Here is a 20169-nt window from a genome sequence, read left to right as displayed (position 1 = left end):
TGCTGTTTAATCCATTCAGTCTATGGTATTTTGTTATGGTAGCCTGAGCTAAGACAAAGTATTTCAAAAGCAGAGGCAAAATAAAGGCATTTCCAGATAAACAAAAGCTAAGAGTTTTTGTCCCAAAAGATCTGCACTACAAACAATGTTAAATGAAGTTCTTCAGGCTGAAGGAAAGAGACACCAGATGGAAATCTGTATCTATAAAGAGGAATGAAGAATACCAGAAATGGTAAATTTTTAAGTAAATATAAAATATTTTTCTTCTTGTTTCTTTAATTTCTTTAAAAGATAACTGATTATCTGAAGCAATATTAATAATTTACTATGAGGTTTATAAAATATGTTGAAGTGAAATCTATGTCAACATTAACACAAAGGACTAGAGAGACAGATGGAAGCACTGATTCAAGATTCTTATGTTACATGTAAAGTGATATATTATTAGTTCATGGGAGACTGTACAAAGTTAAGAATGCATGTTGTATTCCCTAAAGCAACCACTAAAAAAATAAAAGAGATACAGCTAAAACATCAACAGAGAATATAAAATGGGTTTCCAAAAATGTACTCAATCCAAAATGAAGATGAGAAAGGTAGGCAGGAGGAGAGGAGAAAAGAAATCAAATGGGAATTAAAAGGCAGAGATTGTCAAACTAGATGAAATAAAAGCAAGAGCTTTTTTTTTTTACACTGGCAAAAAAGAATAACCATTTATTAAAGTAGATACAGAACACTTGTTTTCTCAGATTTTAATACTGCTTTACATACTGTGTTTGTGAAACAGTCCCTATTATAATATGTTTATAAACCCAAATTTCAACTGATTACAGATTTATTTTTCACTTGTCAAACACACAGTTGATAATCTTGAGAGGAAAATACATCAAAGGAATTTATACAATTATAGAAGTTCTTTTTATACATGTCTCATGGAAGATACATTTATTTATTACTTTTTAGATTCAAACCGGTTGATAAACTTCTTGTGGCTGAGGTCCTTCATTTTATTTTTTGTGATAAGAAAATCCAAAATTATTAATGTTGAATTTCTCATTGTACATTCATCTAAAAACACAGTAAAAAAAACTTGTAAAGATTGTAGATTGGTTAACTTAGGTGTTTTCTAGTGGCTTATTATCTAATTAACTGACTGCTGGGGATATCTGCTGGAGAAGGAAAAAAAACAATCTGGAGAAAATTCTCCCATTTATTTATATCGATAAACAAATAAAATGAAAACACAAAGAACAAAGAGCTGCAAAGCCACATGATGCTATTTCTGGCCTAGTCCATTAGGTCCTGATGAACATTTAAAGTGTTTTCTTTTTCATAAAGGTAAAAATCTGAAAAGAAAGACACATTGTAGGGACTTCCCTTGTGGCGCAGTGGTTACGAATCTGCCTGCCAATGCAGAGGACACGGGGTTGAGCCCTGGTCTGGGAAGGTCCCACATGCCGCGGAGCAACTAAGCCCGTGTGAAGCCACAGCTGCTGAGCTTGCGCTCTAGAGCCCGTGAGCCACAACTACTGAGCCCACGTGCCACAACTACTGAAGCCCGTGTGCCTAGAGCCTGTGCTCCGCAACAAAGAGAAGCCACCACAATGAGAAGCCCACACACCACAACAAAGAGTAGCCCCCGCTCACCGCAACTAGAGATAGCCTGCGCACAGCAACAAAGACCCAATGCAGCCAAAACATAAATAAATTAATTAATTTAAAAAAAAAAGAAAGAGAAAGATACATTGTATATGTTTTTTCCCAAAATAGATTTTACAAAAATATATACACATAATATATAGAAGCTGAAATTATTCAAAACCAATAAACAAAACACCATAGAAGAGTAAGTGGGTGCAGCATAGAGATTATAAAATGTCCCCATAGCAGTTTAGGGGCTTCCCCCTCCTTTACCCATTTCATGATTTTACAATCACACCTAAGTATCATCAAGCCTGAAATAAAGGCACTACTGACATCAGGTAGTGCAAAGAGCTCAGATATTTCTTTAAGTATAAAATACTTTAAATGAGTAGATGAAAATGCAAAATGGCACATTTTTTCAACTCATAAATATGTGCAAGGTGCAAACTTTAACTTTACCTTGGATTAAAGACCTAAATATAAGGCCAGACACTATAAAACTCTTAGAGGAAAACATAGGCAGAACACTCTTTGACATAAATCACAGAAAGATCCTTTTTGACCCACCTTGTAGAGAAATGGAAATAAAAACAAAAATAAACAAATGGGACCTAATGAAACAAAAGCTTTTGCACAGCAAAGGAAAACATAAACAAGACGAAAAGACAACCCTCAGAATGGGAGAAAATATTTGCAAATGAAACAACTGACAAAGGATTAATCTCCAAAATTTACAAGCAACTCACGCAGCTCAATATCAAAAAACAAACAACCCAATCCAAAAATGGGCAGAAGACCTAAACAGACATTTCTCCAAAGAAGATATACAGATTGCCAACAAACACATGAAAGAATGCTCAACATCACTAATCATTAGAGAAATGCAAATCAAAACTACAATGAGGTATCACCTCACACCAGTCAGAATGGCCATCATCAAAAAATCTACAAACAAGAAATCCTGGAGAGGGTGTGGAAAAAAGGGCTTCTTGCACTGTTGGTGGGACTGTAAATTGATACAACCACTAGGGACAACAGTATGGAGGTTCCTTGAGAAACTAAAAAAAGAACTACCATATGACCCAGCAATCCCACTACTGGGCATATACCCTGAGAAAACTATAATTCAAAAAGAGTCATGTACCACAATGTTCACTGCAGCTCTATTTACAATAGCCAGGACATGGAAGCAACCTAAGTGTCCATCAACAGATGAATGGATAAAAAAGATGTGGCACATATATACAATGGAATATTACTCAGCCATAAAAAGAAATGGAGTTATATGTAGTGAGGTGGATGGACCTAGAGTCTGTCTGTCATACAGAGTGAAGTAAGTCAGAAAGAGAAAAACAAATACCGTATGCTAACACATATATATGGAATCTGAAAAAAAAAGGTTCTGAAGAACCTAGGGGCAGGACAGGAATAAAGACGCAGATGTAGAGAACGGACTCGAGGACACGGGACGTGGGAAGGGTAAGCTGGGACGAAGTGAGAGAGTGGCATGGACATATATACACTACCAAATTTAAAATAGATAGCTAGCGGGAAGCAGCCACATGGCACAGGGAGATCACCTCGGTGCTTTGTGTCCACCTAGAGGGGTGGGATAGGGAGGATGGGAGGGAGACACAAGAGGGAGGAGATACGGGGATATATATATATATATGTATATATATGTTATTTTTTTTCTTAATTAAAAAAAGAAAAAATAAATTTAAAAAAACCAAACTTTAAATATAAGCTCACATGGGCTTCCCTGGTGGCGCAGTGGTTGAGAATCTGCCTGCCAATGCAGGGGACACGGGTTCGAGCCCTGGTCTGGGAAGATCCCACATGCCGCAGAGCAACTAGGCCCGTGAGCCACAACTACTGAGCCTGTGTGTCTGGAGCCTGTGCTCCGCGACAGTGAGAGGCCCACGCACCGTGATGAAGAGTGGCCCCCACTTGCCGCAACGAGAGAAAGCCCTCGCACAGAAACGAAGACCCAACACAGCCCAAAAAAATAAATAAATGAATAAAAACATGTCAATTCATTAAAATATATATATATATATATATATATATATATATATATATATATATAAGCTCACAAATAGGTTAAAAGTAAAAAGGTGGAATAAGATGCACCATGCAAAACTAAGAATAAGAAAATGGAAGCAGCTATATTAATGTCATCAGAGTAGACTTCAGAACAAGGATTAGCACCAGGATAAAGAGGGATGTTACATAAGGATAAAAACATCATTTCATCAAGAACACATAACAATCTTCAATGTTTATGTACCTAATAGGAGAGCTTCAAAATCATTAAATCAAAAAAGTGATCCAACTAACAGAAAAAACAAGTTATATTTTGAGATGTTAACACTTCTCTCTCAGTAACTGACAGAAGACAAAGACAAAAGTATCAGTAAGGATAAAGAAAACTTGAACAATGCTATTAACCAACCTAAAACTTAACTGAAATTTATAGATCACCAAACCGTAAAACTAAAAAAATACACATTCTTTCCAAATGTACATGAAACATTAATCAAAAAAGACCATATTCTGAGCCATAAAAATAAAAAGTCAATAAAAATTTCAAAATTGAAATCATGAAGAGTGTGTTATTGACTACAATAAAATTAAATTAGAAATCAAAAATAATGTAGTTCACGAAATAAATGATGAAGATAATACTGTAGATATATTAGTGGATGATCACCTTGCATTGTTCTGGAAGGCTTTGTAATAAGAAAGAATATAGACTGACACATAAGATCTGGAGAATATTTCTCAGATACATTCTTTATATAACAAACCCTGTTACAACGCATTATAAAAAATAGTAATAGCAGTAATACTAATTGCTATGCAGTGGCCTAATATTTTACATTTATTTATGATATAAATTTATCAACCTGCACACCCACAAACTGATAGTACAGTGATAGCTAAGTTCATAATGCTGATCCTCAGGATGTATTAAGCTTTGAAGTACTTTCTAATTCAATGGTACATCATTTAAGTACTATGCATTTTTACTGTTTTCTAATTCTTAGATGTATAGTGTTTATCTATTGTACAGAACTTGTTAAACCCCATGTGTCAGAGTTTGAAAGGCATCTATAGAACTGGATAATGTATACTAGAAAAAAATACAGCCCATGAAGGGCCATATCTCTAAAATTATATATAGTTAATTAGTAAAAACCTCTCAAGAAGGTTATTAATTATCTTTCGGTATCAAAAATATTTAAAATATTAATACTAAATAAGCCCTTTGATTTAGCAATCCCACTTCAAAGAATCAATCCTAAAATAAAGATGTTATCAAAAATTAGACTTAGGAATAGAGATATTCATTCTAACATTGTGTATAATTGCAAAAAATTGTAAACAACCTGCAGTATAACAAGAGAAGTTATTAGGTATAGCCATATAATGCGAGATTATATACCCATTTACAATCATTCTTTTGAATAATTTTAAAGACAAAGATATTCACAACATAATGCAAATAAAGTGAAAAAACAGGACATCAAACTATAAAGCATAATCTGTGTTTTATATAAGTATGTTGGCTGTTGCCGTGTTTAAATATTCATATAAAAAAGAAGTAAATTCACCAAGACTATGACAGTAAAGGTGATTTTAATTTTTTTATGTTACTATTTCCAAGTTAATGTTTCTACAATGTACATGTTTATTAAAATCAGTAAAAAAATTTTTAATTACATACAGTTTAATGACCAAATATAAAGTTTAATAGCATGAATAATGCCTTCAAAAACTTCTTTGGAGTAATACAGTTTAAAATTCACACCATTAAAAATAGGTTATAAATGACTAAAGAAATTTCTCATGGGAATGATAATCATACAGCAATACATCTACACAACTGATCAGCAGAAACTATGTAAAGAAAAATAGTAATATCACAGATGATTTAGTAAAATGCCATAGGCTGTAAGAAAAGGCAAGTTACATGACAAAAATCATTAAATACCAACTCGACATACATTGACATACACAAATGAACACACTTCGCTAATGTAAGACCATTGTAATTGAGACCAATATTTTGCACCAAGATCCCCAAGAACTCAATACCTGAATAGCAAATTGACTTAGAACAGTAGTCTTCTCAATTAATTCAGATTCAACTAAGGATAAGGGTTATAATTTCAGTTTGCTTTTCTTTTCAGACTAATAACTCCAAACAGGAAAAAAAAAAGGGGGGGAGACTTTTACTGAATGATGAAATAAACAAGATGTTGTGTTCTCCTATTGTTTAATGTAGGTATTCTCAATTAACTTTCAAAACAACTCTAAGGACTTCCCTGGTGGTGCGGTGGTTAAGAATCTGCTTGCCAATGCAGGGGACACGGGTTCGAGCCCTGGTCCGGGAAGACACCACATGCCACGCAGCAGCTAAGCCCATGTGCCACAACTACTGAGCCTGCGCTCTAGAGCCTGTGAGCCACAACTACTGAAGCCCACGTGCCTAGAGCCCATGCTCCACAAGAGAAGTCACCGCAATGAGAAGCCTGTGTACCGCAACAAAGAGAAACCCCCTCTCACCACAACTAGAGAAAGCCCATGCGCAGCAACGAAGACCCAAGGCAGCCAAAAATAAAGAAATAAAGTAATTAATTAAAACAAAAAAAATAACTCTAAAACTGTTTTCACTCACAGAGGTTAAATAACATGCTCAAGGTCACACGGCTAAAAGAAGGGATTTAAAGATCTAATGCTATATCTATAAATAAGTCCATGGTCTTTCTAGTATCCCAAGTTTCTCACTAGATTGAAAATTTCAAGTAATATAATGTACAAGTCATGGTATTTCTTCTTACAGTTAGTAAATGTCTTCAAAAGTCCTGTATATTCCCAAAGGGGGAAATAAGACAATGAAAGAAAAATGCAATTAGAGGGTAGAGTCATCTCTGTCTCTCCTCTCTATATCTGATGTAGCTCTTCCATCATTTTGGAAGAAGGAGAGGGAAAAAGAAACAAAGAAGAAAAAGGGCAAAAGGCACGTAAGTGTGGAGAAAGGAGAGCAAGAGAGGAAGAACAACAAGGGGAACAGAAGAGACACATAAGAGTGAAAAAAAGAAAAGAATAATGATAGCCAAAGAATTGGCCAGAGAGTCACAGCCAGACAGACAGAGGTGGAAAGTGCAGAGGAGGAGAAAGAAATAGCCATTGAAAGGGGGGGACAGTACGGGGGTAGGAGGAAACACAAGCAGCCAGAAAGAGAAAGAGAGACAGATGACTATCAGCTACATAGTCAGCAAAAGAGGAACAGACAGTCACAGAGACAGAGGGAAAAAGCCATACAAACAGTGGGTAATACAAACATATCTGGGGCTTTGTCAGCACCTAATCTGGTGGACAGCAGCTCAGACAATTTCTTATCTTTCTTCACCCTGATGACAAATCTCCACTATTTCCCCGCCCCTTTTGGAGGGGGTGGGGGGTGGAGGGGAGTCAGCGTAGGAGGGCCATGGAGAGTGGAAAATTAGAGGAAGAAGATGAATTTATTACTCCAGGTCACAATACGACCTTTATAAAAAAGCAATTTCAAATTCAGAAGATTCTTTAATAGACAAATCAGTGAATTGTTATACCATATGTAAAATCTAAAATGCACAGACAAAAACTGTGGTCCTTTTTAAAAAGTAGTTGTTAAAAATTCAATTGCTTGTAGAAAACTTTGTGAAAACTATAAAAATTTCATGAATGTCCAAAAAAGGCATATGAGTAAATAAAAATAGCAACAAACAAATCACTTCCTTTAAGCTTCTTTGAAGTGATCTTTAACCGTAATAGCTAAGTAATTCTCAAGCTTTTTTGAGCAGTAAATCAGATCAAATCACTTTCCTACTTAAAACCCTATAATGGCTTCCCATTAAAATTAGGATAAAATTCACACTTGTTACCATGGACCTAAAATCTTACCTAATCCAGCTCCTTCCTACCTCTCTGACCTCACTTCCTATCACTCTCCCCCTTTCTCACTATGTCACAAAGCTTTCCTTCTCTTCTTTGACTACTACCACCAGCTAGTTAACACTTTAAGGCATTACCCTTTTCCTCTACCTGGTATGCTCTTACGCTGGCTTCTCACACAGCTGGCTCCTTCTCATCATTCAAATCTTAGTTCATATTTCATATCTTCTCAAAGTGTCTTTCCTTGATTGCCCTATAAATAACCCTTATTCTACCCAAACCCCCAGGTATTCTCTATCCTATCACCTTGCTTTTTTTTTCTATAACATTCATCAATCTATGCAAGTATTTTAATCATTTAGAAATAAAGTTGGCATATGCTTACACATGAAAATATTGACATAAGCTCTAAGGGCAATGATGCTGTTCCTTATTTACTGTTATATCCCCAGGGCCTAGAATATGGTACATAGCAGGTGCTCAAATAATTGAATGAACAAATGAAAAAGTACAATATGATTTTATATTATAAATAAAGGATGAGTAAAAAAAAAATCCCTTGAAGGATCTTCACAAACAGCTACAGATTGTCATAGTTGAAAACTCCCAGCCCTAGAGGAATTTTAGTCTCCAAACACTCTAGGCACATGCCACACCAGCCATGGCATGTATGTTTTATACATTATAAAGCTTACTAAAACAGGAACCTTATTTTAATTTTTTGGATGTCAAATTTCTAACTACTGAATTAGGCTTAAAAATCTTTTTAATTGATACATTTTAATTATAACAATACATATTCAGTAGTCATTGTAATAGATGCAAATCAGTACACTAATCAGATCCTCAATTCTTGAATTTAAATTAGCATTCTCAGCCCAACATTTTGGTATATTTGTGTCCTATATGTTGCCTAGAGAAAGCCAAGATCATTTTTTATACCTATTTTATTGGAAGCATTAAAATTAAAAAAGACCCTCATTAACTAACATGCAATAAACTCAAAGTTGAAACAAATAAAATATTAAACATGAAACAGGCATGAACAAAATGCTTATTCACACATATCCTGAAAAGTATGCCTAATAAAGAGTTTTGTGGACACATAGTACACTGCAAGCAGTAAAGCTTCCATATCACTACCCCACATTTTAAGCCTCCTCATCTTGTAAAACATGAATGATATTTGCAAGCTTTCAAGTGGCATCCTGAAGAGTAAAATCAGAGCACAGATTAAGTCATATAAGATTAGAAAGCCTGAACACAGAAACAGATTCGATGTTTGCTAGTCTCAAATTCCCAGGTCTGCATTTTCCTTTCCTTTGCTCGAATTCTATTCCCGGAGATACATGATATAAAAAGAAAAAATAATTGTCACTAAAAGATGTTACTCCTATTTTCTTCATTTCCTCTCATTCCTGCCTTCATTAAGAACTTACTATAAGATGATGGACATGAGGCTTTTAACAAGTTTAATGTGGGTATTTGGAATTAATTTTTGAAATTATCTGGCAAGCTGGCCAATGAAAAAAGCTATAACTCTAAAAACAAAATATTCTCTTTCTACTACCAAAGAAACAAACAACAACAACAAAATCCCACCTACACTCAAATACAGTATAAAATAAAGCATTATATATCTACATACTCTGATATAAACTTTGGTGATTAGTTTATATTCAGTTAAATAAAATTAGACAACCAATTTTCAAGAGGATAATATACAGCATATGACTTTGAATGCATTTTTTAAAAAAGGTAATGTATTTTCACATATAAATTGTATAATCTCTAAAATATGGCCAAAAAAATCTTAATGTAAAATCCAAACAAGTAAAATATTATCAATTCTACTTTATTGAGGGCCAAAGCTCCTACATAATAACATGCAAGAATTTTAAATTCTTGAAAGCAAGTGTCAAGTACTATACACAATTTCCATACACAGCAGGTAGCAAAGCAAGAAAAGAACTGACACAGTTACTCTCCTTAAAAGAGACATACAATAGAGAACTGTTATACAGCGCTAGCATACTACAGATCTATGCATTAAAGATGTTGTGGCTATTAACAGTTTAAACCTTTACTGTATTTTACTAATTGGTACATAGAACTTTAGAGCTTTTGAAAGATAAAACATTCCAGTCAGTTCAATTCTCCAGCATTGTTCAAGTATTCCAAGTAGGAACAAAGAGGAAAATAAATCTGCTTTAATTGCTGAAGAATCACAGATAATAGAGATGGTTGAATACTTCAGAGGAAAGATCTTTTGTTCCTTAAACAATTTTAATAAAGAAAGATCATTCTCTATTTAAGTTTAAATGGTTCCTGTCTGCATATTAAAACTATTATAACATTCATTTCCTCTGTATTTAGTTAGTACAAGTTTTATATAGCTTGACAGTCTGTGAAAATAACTTACTTTAATTGGGAGTATATTTTAGAACACAAAGTTCTGTATTTATCAATATAATTTTATTTAAAATAACTGTATATAATAATTGATCTGACTTGTTTTAATCAGTGTTAAAGGTAAGAGTTAACCGAAGTTGTTTTAAAACTAATGACATGTCATTAATAAGAGTAGAAATATTTCTATTTAAATGATCGATTAATTCTATTAATTTAATAGAATTCAGTAATTTAAGAGCATGTTTTACCCATAAACATAAAACAAGCTATTTTACTATAAGTTCAAATGTTGAGGTATATTATGTCATGTAACAGGAATATTATATACAATTTAATAATCTTCTAAACATGTAAGCAATCACTTACTACAGGGATTAATGCTACTGGTACATAATACATTTACTGATTAACCTATACCGAAAGTGCAGAAGGAAACACATTTATTTCTAGCTAATAAGTCTTAACATTTTTCATTACTTGAATTTTTTATATTTTCCAAAATCAATGCCCTCCCACCCTCCACACACACACACACACACACACACACACACACACACACACACACACAGTACTTGAAAAAAGGCCAATTAAAGAATGGCCATTTCACTATAAAATTTACACTACCAAAATCATTAGTCATTACTTCTTCCTTAGAATTTTAAGCAATAGTATTGCTACAATCTAAAAAGCTATTCACCAGTTTTCTTCAGTAGTTCGTGGGTAACGTAAAACCAACAGAGAGCAGTACATTGTAAAAAACTACTGCTGTTTTTAAGACCTAAAACTATATTGCAAACTAACATTTATATTTAGTCAACACTTTTCTCTTTTTAATAGTCTCATCTAAATACAAGAATATAAATAAGCATCTGCAAAGTAAAAAACATGAAAAAACATTATTCCATATTTAGTGAAAGTCTTAAAGAAAAAAAACTTTCATGCTAAACTGCCACCATGGAAAGTTCTCAAAGGCTGCTATTCTTTGATGTAAAATGAAATACTACTTAGTGAATAAAACATAAAAAACTCCTGTCTACCCTTCAAAGAGACATATCCTTTGACCCGGTACTCCAGACTAAAGCCTTGAAATTTTTGCACAAGAATGCTGCGTGAGGAACGTCCAGACAAAACAGACACTTGAGATGCTAGAAGGCTGTATAACCCCAATCGCAGACACTACTCCTTCCAATAATCTAGCAGAGATAGCGCTGCCGTACACCAAAAGAAAGTAATCTCACCAAAAGAAAACTGACCCCTTAAAAAAAAAAAAAAAAGCAAGCAGTCAAAGCAAATATAAGCCTTTAACTTAGGTTTATCTTTTTGTGCAGGTCACCTCTTAATGACCGATTTTTAATTCAAGTTTCCAGACTTATAAAAAGTTTTCATCTATAAACTTTTAGTACTGTAGGAGGCAAAAATAACATAAAACAAATACTGGTGCTGCAAAAATGGTTTTATTTTGAAAGACTTGCAAAAATCATTCATTTTTAAAATTTCTTACAGTAATACAAGCAATGAAAAAATTTAAAACCTATTAAAGTGACAATAAATTTATATTAAATAACTTGCTGCTTGCAGACATTCTAAAACAGCAATATTTGTTGGCTGAATGTGTTAATAACATGTGCTTAATCAAGTAGCAATTACTTATTGCAAGTATCAACAAGTAACAAACCTTTAACTGCTGTGTGATTGCTATTTGGAAGTAACTGTCAAACAGGGAAACAAAAAATTGGCAACATTCAAAACACTGACTCTATTTATTTTACATGCACACCTAATTTTTAAATAAAGATATTAATACAGACTACTTAAAATATCCAAAGTATTAGGATTTTACATTAATAGTGTGTACTATCATGTAATTTTTCAAAAATAAAAAAAAAAGTTTAGAAATCGTAGCCATCCTTCACACTCCACGCCACAGATTTGAGATTTACAGATAGCTAAAAAAAAAGTTTCCTTTCTCACATGCATGTATGTTGAGACTGCATGTATAACTAAGTGTAACACCTTTATAAGATTTAAAACAGGTGGTGCTTAATATTTTTTAGATAAAATAACCAAGTACCTAAATGAAAACAAACCACTGAACGTATCAATATAAACACTGAAGGACAGTGCCTGGCACACTTAAGTGCTCAGTAAGTATTTACTGAATAAATAAATGAAGAATGAAGGAAAGATGGCATATAACATAATTTTATGGAAGTAATATACTAATGTCAAACTATTAAGGCTTATTTCACATTATTTTTATTAATAAACTGAAAGAATTCTTATTTTATCAGGGTAGTTTTTTATTTTTGTGTGTTAAAAGATTAACTATAGCAGTTGATAGCTAATATAAGGTAATTGTGAAAAACAGGAATTAGTATTTTTAAAATACTTAATACAAATGGTTAAAAAGCAAATCAAAAATGTACCTATGCAGGTCTAAGTTATGCTTTAGTTGCTTTGTGGGGGAGCCTTTACTCAAACTCTTCAAAGAGTACTGAAAATTTAACTTCTCTCTTTTGTATAATACAAGTGAATATAAGAAGACAATGTGTTCATTGGACTTGCGTATTCATCAAATGTACTGAAAGGAGACTGGGGTGGGGTGGCATAAAGAAAAAAAAGTTACTCTCTTAATAAGCACAAAGGCAAAGACATTCTTCACCCAACCTCCATGGCACAGCAGCTCCTGCCACAAAAAACAAGGGCCTAGCAAACAACCATTTGTTAGCTTTCCTTGTTATCTGTAGGAAGTATCACATATTTGAAAATAATAATGGTGCAACCCATGAAAGTTGCATCACGCAAAAGTTTTTTTTTTAAACACTGTGCTTCTACATATATCAACAAGATTATTTTAAGACACTGTCATCACCTCTTTTGATATTTAACATTTTATTAGTTGCAAGAATAAATGAAAAGGATAGTTAGCAATTTATACACAACAAACGAGAGAAGATATTAAGAATGACTGATTAAAAATTTACCATGTGCTCTGATATAAAATTCATTATTAGCAGTCATCCAGGAATTACTACAATTTTATTCTCTGAAGATTTGTTTTCTAACAATGTGAACACTATGTATAGTTCTAAAATGACAGAATAGAATTCTTTACACTAGAAAATGCTAAGCAGACTTTACCCCTCTACATTCTATTCCTAAAAAAAGCGATAGGATACAAGTTGTCAATATACAACTGATGCGCAGAATAAAACATTTTTTTCTTTGTGTGGTATCGACATCCACAAAACACTATAAAAATTCCTTTAATTTGTTATGTTATATATATTAAATTCTGCCTGTCAGATATAACAGTAAAAAAAGAAAGAAAGAAAATTAAAGTTTACTTGGTGACATGCCCCTAGAGCTAATCTAATAACAGTTTAAAATAATAAGCATTATAGGGAGTTCCCTGGTGGTCCAGTGGTTGAGAACCCACCTTTCAACGCAGGGGACACAGATTTGATCCCTGGTTGGGGAACTAAGATCCCACACGCCGCAGGGCAAATAAGCCCGCATGCCGCAACTACTGAGCCCGTGCGCCACAATGAAAGATCCTGTGTGCCACAACTAAGGCCTGATGCAGCCAAAAATAAATAAATATTTTTAAAAATAATAATAATAAGCAGTATATACTTAAGATGAAAGAAATGAAACATGACAGGACAAATAAAAAAGGGTCTGAGGGTCTAGCTCTCCATGAAATCCACATGAGGAAGAAGTATGAGGACCTAAGTTTTAAGTTGCCTTACTAGACGGCTAAGATTAAAAAGAACAGAGGTAATAATCCCCACCGTATCCTGCACCATACATTTAGAGTATCATGAGAAATCCTGGCAACAACATTTTAAAAGGGATTCAGTCAAACTGGAAGGTAATCAAGATGATGAATTAACTGAAACTCATGTAAAATGAACCAAAGCCCTGGGGATGTTTAAGCCAGAAAAGAGAAGACTTAGGAGAATGATTCTCAAACATTTTGGTCTCAAGACTCCTTTACACTCTTAAGTATTATTGGGACCCCAGTGAGATTTTGCTTATATGAGATATACCTATAGATATTAATCATATAAGAAATTAAAATGGAGAAAAATTTAAACATAAACTTAGTTTAAAATAATAATAAACCGATTATATACTAATATAAATAACACTATAAAAAAAATTTCAAAAACTAAAAATTTGAGAAGAGTAGCACTTTTGAAATCTCTAATGTCTAGCTTAACAGAATACAACTGAATTCTAACTTGTGTTCTTACATTCAAACTGTTGGCTAAGTTGTCTTGCTTACTATATATGAAGAGAACTCATCCTCGCACAGATATGTAATTAGAGAAGGGAGCAATATTTTAATAACCTTAATATTTTCATTCTCTCATTAAATCCATGGTTGGTTCTTGCACTTTAATTGAAAATTTTACCAGGACTTCCCTGGTGGCGTAGTGGTTAAGAATCCGTCTGCCAATGCAGGGGTGGGTTCGATCCTGGCCCGGGAAGATCCCACATGCCACAGAGCGACTAAGCCCGTGCGTCACAACTACTGAGCTAGCGTTCTAGAGCCTGCGAGCCACAGCCACTGAAGCCCGTGTGCCACAACTACTGAAGCCTGCATGCCTAGAGCCCATGCTGTGCAACGAGAAGCCACCACAATGAGAAGCCCACACACCGCAACGAAGAGTAGACCCGGCTTGCCATAACTAGAGAAAGCCTGTGCGCAGCAACGAAGATCCTACGCAGCCAAAATAAATAATTTATTTAAAAAAAAAAAAAAAAGAAGAAAAATAAAGTTTTACCCATTCATGATTTTATAACCATCATACGTTAGTTACGGAAAATACTGGTTCACAGAAGTATGCAGATCTTCCAAATGTTAACATATTTCATTACACAGTATTTTAAAAGTCACATTCATTAATATCACTACCAATCCCATTAGAACAGTCTTTAAGTACTGGGAAGTTGTCGTGCTCATTCAGATCAGTGGCAGAATCAAGTTCTACAAAAATCCTAATTTTCACTCGAAAGCTTGAAGTTTATCATGGGCAACACTTCCTGTAAGTGACAGGTTTATTTCTGAAAAGATGTCTGCCACGTACTGAATACTGAATAACCATAATGTGTCTGTCATCTGTTATTGTTTTTTTCACCTAAAAGGTGTTCCATGAAGAAAAGGACTAGGTTCAGTTTGCAACAGCAACTCAACCATACAAGTGTTTTTCCTTGATACAACTGTACTTCGGTATGCCGAAGAGTTTTATGCATACTTCTGTTTTGCTACATGGAACATAAAAAAGATGTACATGCAGAATTGAGATTTTTAAAAATTAATAATTTTCACTGCTTCATCAAAGACATTAAGTGAAACTAGCTTCTTTTTTAAGAAACCTCGAATGCAGGGAAGTGAAGTATACAATGACAGGTTGCACAGTTAGGGCCACTGCCTTGATTTACACTAAGGTGCTAACAGTTTTGCCACAGTTGCTTTTGTAACATACGTGTCAAAGTCAACACAGTGAAAAGGGCAAATAAAGTCTTTGTATAATTATGAAAATAGTTTGACTCTGTGGACCTTCTACAAGGGTCTTGCTCCCTCAGCCCCCCACCACTCTTTGAGAACCACTGATTTAGGACCAAAGAGCTGTTTTCAAATATACAGAAAGCTATCATGTAGAAAATGGCATGCCCCATGTATTATTAGGGCAGATCTTTTTTTTTTTTAATAAATTTATTTATTTTATTTTTGGCTGCATTGGGTCTTCATTGCTGCGTGTGGGCTTTTCTCTGGTTGTGGTGAGCGGGGACTACTCTTCGTTGTGGTGCACAGGCTTCTCACTGCAGCGGCTTCTCTTGTTGCGGAGCACGGGCTCTAGGCACGTGGGCTCAGTAGTTGTGGCATGCGGGCTCAGTAGTTGTGGCTCTCGGGCTCTAGAGCACAGGCTCAGTAGTTGTGGAGCACGGACTTAGTTGCTCCGCGGCATGTGGGATCTTCCCAGGCCAGGGATCAAATCCGTGTCCCCCGCATTGGCAGGCAGATTCTTAACCACTGTGCCACCAGAGAAGCCCAAGGGCAGATCTTGTACCAATGGACATTATTTATAAAGAAACAGCTTAGCACCAAATTAAGAAACAACCTTTTCCCTTTAAAAAAATTGATGAACAGTAAAATCCATCCTTTATAGTGTACAGTTCTGTTTTTTTCTAACAAATGCATCACAAAAAACATCGGTTTTGACAAAAAAATCAACGCCACAATCAAGATACAGAACAGTTCCATCACCCGCTAAAATTTTCTAATGCCCTTTATAGTTAATTCCTCCTCCCACATCCAATCCTGAAAACCATTCATCAGTTTTTTGTCCCTAGAGTTTTGCCTGTTCTAAAATGTCAAATGAATGAAATCACACAGTATGTACGTAGCCTTGGAGTCTGGCTTCTTATTAGCATAAAGCATGCTAATAAGCATGCTAATAAGAAGCATGCTTGTTCCTAATCAGTGTGCAGAAATCCACTGACAGAGTGTTTCCAGTTACTGGAATTATTAATAAAGCTATTAAAAACATTTACATGCAGGATTTTGTGTGAACATAGATTTCATTTCACTTCGGTAAATATTCAGAAGTGAGACTACTGGATTACATGGTAAGCATATGTTTATAAAAAACTCCCACACTATTTTCCAAAATAGTTGTACCATTTTGCATTCCTATGAGAGTTCTAGTAGCTCTGCATCCTTGCTAGCATTTGGTATGGTCAGGTTTTTTAAGCCATTCAAATAAGTGTGTAGTGGGAGCTCACTGTAGTTTTAATATGCAATTTCATAATCACTAATGATGTTAAGCATCTTTTCATGTGTTTATTTCCCATCTGAGTATCTTCTGGGTGAAGTGTCTGCTCATTTTTATTTGAGTTAATATCTTATTATTTAGTTATAAGTGGTGTTTATTTTTGGATATAATTCCTTTATCAGATACATGTTTTGCAAATATTTTCTCCCAATCTATGGCTTGTCTTTTCATTCTTTTAACAATGTCTTTCAAAGTAATTTGAAAGAAAATTTTATTTGTGAGGAAGTCCAACTTCATAATTTTTTTAAAAATAAATTATGCTTTGGTGTTACAGCTGAAAAACATTTATCCAAACCAAAGTTACAAAGATTTTCTCCTACATTTTCTTCTAGAAGTTTTACAGTTTTCAGTTTTATATTTCGGACTATGAGTTTACATCTAGGGCTTTGAGTTAATTCTTAAGTATGGTGCAAGGTATGAATGAAGTTTTTTGTTGTTTTTTGGTTTTTTGCATTTGGATATACAATTATTCCACCTTCATTTGTTTTAAAGACTATTTTTTTCTCCATAAGAAACACGCTTCTAATAATTATGACTGATCAGTAACATAAAGAGCAGCCGCAAAAGAAATGAGAATCAGCTGGAAATTTTTAAAACAGAAGTTTAAGAACCAGTTGTTCAGTCCAATAAAAAAAGGGCAGAACATTAAATTATCCTTCCAACTCTCACTCTATGAAGTCCCCAGAGGGGGATGTTCTTAGGGAAGACTTACAGGTCTTCTTCCCTCATGTTCTCAACCCTCACCCTCCAGCAGTTCAGCTTTTATCTAGTTTATTACTAACTGAATTCCCACATAAGATTTCTCTTGAATAAAAGGTTAAACAATTTTTTAGATGAAAAACAACCTGATGCAGTAATATAACTAGGAAACATCTAAAGTTATCCTTTGGTTTTAAATTCCTAAGATCCATTTTCTAAAACTAGAATAACCACTGAACTTGGTCCCCAACTAAGTTTAGTCCATATGCTTAATCACTGGGCTTTAATAGGCATACCTGTATTAATTTTAAAAATATATTATATAACAGTGTTCAATAGAAATCTTAATAGCTAGTTCCCTTACCTTCCAATTAAGATTCAAGCTTCTATCCAATTTCAGATACAAATATAACAGTAGTCTATAACAGCAGTGTTGAGTAATTAATAAAAATGGTATACTAAGTTAACAAATGGGTTTACCTTATATAATACTGACATTAAAATGCTGTTTCCACATCTCCTTTTATTTTATTTTTTTTAATTTATTTATTTTTGGCTATGTTGGGTCTTCGTTTCTGTGTGAGGGCTTTCTCTAGTTGTGGCGAGCGGGGGCCACTCTTCATCGCAGTGCACGGGCCTCTCACTGTGGCGGCCTCTCTTGTTGCGGAGCACAAGCTCCAGACGCGCAGGCTCAGTAGTTGTGGCTCACGGGCCTAGTTGCTCCGCGGCATGTGGGATCTTCCCAGACCAGGGCTCGAACCCGTGTCCCCTGCATTGGCAGGCAGATTCTCAACCACTGCACCACCAGGGAAGCCCCACATCTCCTTTTAAAACACTCATGAGGATTTATTTCACATTTTGAAATATTTTTATCGTTAATGTTGATATATACATTTTTAGAATCATTTTTTGTTCAAAATGCAAGCATAATCAACTCCAATTGCTCAATATTTCTGGAAGTACCCTTCAGCCCCTGGTCTTGTCATTATGCTACTTATTAAACTCTCCATTCAACAGTGTGTAGGAACAAGAAGACATGAAACCCCTACTGGCATTATGTTACCTATCTGATTATTTAATACTTTCATTTTAATATAAAACTAAATGAATGGCAAAAACTTAGGTTTGAAAATTACCTGTGGGTTTCAGTTATCCATATTAAGTATCATTTCAAGAACTATGAATAATTATACATAAGACTTCAACTGATTTCAACTGGAATATCACACTGACATTTTGACTACTATACTTCAAGAAAGACATAACAAAGCTAGGGAAAATCTAAAAAGGGCAACAAAATTCATTAAAACTATACAACTGATTTTAGGGGATATCATTAAAAGCACAAAATTCAAAGCAGTCTGTATACCTCTCTGGTATGCTTCATAGCACCTTTTTAGAGCAATAGATTGCTGTCTGACTTATTCATTTTGCAAACTGAATAGTAAGAAAAGAACTTAGAAGTGCTACTAACAAACTCTCTAAAATTTGAAACTTTATTATAGAGAGTAAAGCTCATAATACTGGAACAAGAAAGTAATCTCTTGGGGCTTAAAAGAGATGGTCATTGGAAAAGGTAAAATAACAGTACCCTCATTAATTAATGAACATGTGGCATGTGTAAATCCTCCTACTCTCACACACACACCTGTCTCATTTCTCTTATACTTGACTAAGCAAGTGACATTTGGTTTTTTTGTTTGGTTTTTTTGGGGGTTTTTTGGCTGAGCCACGTGGCATGCAAGATCTTAGTTCCCCAACCAGGGACAGAACCTGGGCCCTCTGCAGTGGAAGCATGGAGTCCTAACCACTGGACCATCAGGGAATTCCCAGCAAGTGACATTTGATTAACACTTGATGAACAGGTAGATGGTACCTTGATGAACAGGTAGATAGAGCTAGGGAATTGGTAAGAAGCAGCTGGGCATAATTAACTGAAATCTGAATGCCCTGAAGCAGGAAAGAAGAAGTTCCAGGCATGGTGTGGCTGAAGCACAGAGTGTAAAAGACAGTGTAAAAGTGTAAAAGATAAACTTAGAAAGGTAGGAGTTAAATCACACAAGACCTCAAAGGCCATGATAGGATTTTAATGTTTACTCTCAGGTCAGTAAAAAAACACCAAAGGATTTTACACAGAAGGATGACACAACCAGCATTTTAAAAAGACTATTCTGGTTATCTGTGGAAAATGAATTAGAGGAAGATTAAAGTATCTATGGAGATTAAGAAACACTGCAGCAATCTAGGTGAAAAATGATGGTAGCCTTGACTAGGATGATGGCAAGGTCAGGAGGCGGATCTAAGAGATAATTTAAAGACAAAACCAACCAGTCTTAGGCATAACCAGCCTTCCAAATTGTCTGTACTTATCTATTTATTTATCTGTTTATATCTTTAATGGTGCAAACAGAAACTTAAGTGTGACCCATTATTTAAATTATGTTTACAGGTTCAAAATTAAGTGACAAAAGAATGTACAATTAGAAAGGGAGTAGTTAAGAAACATACTCATATATCTGATAATTGTAAACCAGATATAAAATGAAAAGCAGGTTTATATGATTACACATTTTTACTAGAAGTCTTAGAAACTTTACAAAATTTATGTCATTGTACAATATAAGCA

At 34.5% G+C, this 20169-nt stretch overlaps 1 protein-coding gene across 3 annotated transcripts in view; it reads right to left on the bottom strand.

Annotated features, from left to right (window-relative positions):
• The window catches only part of NDUFS4 (NADH:ubiquinone oxidoreductase subunit S4), a 124343-nt gene that overhangs the window by 48476 nt on the left and 55698 nt on the right, over positions 1 to 20169 (bottom strand). The gene's annotated exons all lie outside the window — the stretch shown is intronic.

The sequence above is a fragment of the Balaenoptera acutorostrata genome, chromosome 2, assembly GCF_949987535.1.
Source record: "Balaenoptera acutorostrata chromosome 2, mBalAcu1.1, whole genome shotgun sequence".
Lineage (NCBI taxonomy): Eukaryota > Metazoa > Chordata > Mammalia > Artiodactyla > Balaenopteridae > Balaenoptera > Balaenoptera acutorostrata.
The sequence above is the reverse complement of the archived record's forward strand: the minus strand, read 5'-3'. Positions and strand labels throughout refer to the sequence as shown.